This window comes from Chroicocephalus ridibundus, chromosome 1 (assembly GCF_963924245.1).
Source record: "Chroicocephalus ridibundus chromosome 1, bChrRid1.1, whole genome shotgun sequence".
In the NCBI taxonomy this organism is placed as follows: domain Eukaryota; kingdom Metazoa; phylum Chordata; class Aves; order Charadriiformes; family Laridae; genus Chroicocephalus; species Chroicocephalus ridibundus.
In genome coordinates this window covers 35,057,085-35,058,116 of record NC_086284.1, presented here as the reverse complement: position 1 = coordinate 35,058,116, position 1,032 = coordinate 35,057,085, and positions in this window count along the sequence as shown.

Here is a 1,032-nt window from a genome sequence, read left to right as displayed (position 1 = left end):
CTTTCTGTCCGTGTGTCCTTAACTTCAGTTACCCTACCTGCATATAGCGCATATAGTTGCTGATTGCCTGATTATCTAATTCTCAAATAGACACATGCATATGATTTTCTGCCTTTATGGATTGTGTGCAGTGTTTTATAGGCTGCGAAAAAAAGAAAGTTATAGGTGGTGTCTTTCAGCCAACAGCTTTAGATTTTTCTCCTGCGCTCACTAATGAAGATGGTGTCTTGCTACCAGAAGTCAGTGAGGAACGCGAGTGTGGGGGCCCTGGTTGTTGCGTGAAACGCGTCTTCCTGATGCTTCCAGCTCTGGCAGCCAAATGGGAAGTGGAGACCCTCAACAATAACTCACCCAAATGTGGCATTTCTGTTCTTTTCCAGCCTGAGGTGGAGACTGAGGAATTACCTGTGCAGAGCTGATCTTTTCACAGCAGCCACTTCTGGGTCCTGCCCCAGTAGCCATCACCACAACAGGCAAAAGCCCTTTTTCCATCATCCCGTCACCTCGTGGTTCTGATCATCTGTTTTATTACACTGGACTTTAAATGAGTAATAAATCCCATTGCTCTTTGAAATTATAACCATCTTTAATCAGTGTGTCAAATCAAGCCTTATTTAAAAAAAAAAAAAGTCTTTCTTTTAGTGTGGGAACTTAAGGTCTCTAGGAGACAGCAGCACAGGCTGTTTGTCACTTCAGCAGGAGCAGCTGCAGCTGTGACTTCTTCCAAATAAGCAATCCAAACATAAATATTCAAAGCAATTCTCATAAGCAGACTTTAGAGGAAGGGGGAAAAGAAAAAAAAAAAAAAAAAGAAGTGACTGGCACAGACTCTCAGCTGCTCAACATTGCAAGGGCTTGCTTCACTTCACAGGGTTGTAGCCACTTGTGTACACCAGGAGTCTGACAACTTCCCGGCCTCAGGGCAAATTACATCTTCTCTCAGTCCTTTCCTGTCTGTCTCTCTCGAGGAGCCTCACTCCCTACATATGGCAATACCTGGGCTGCTACAAAGCGCTCGATGTACATCAACAA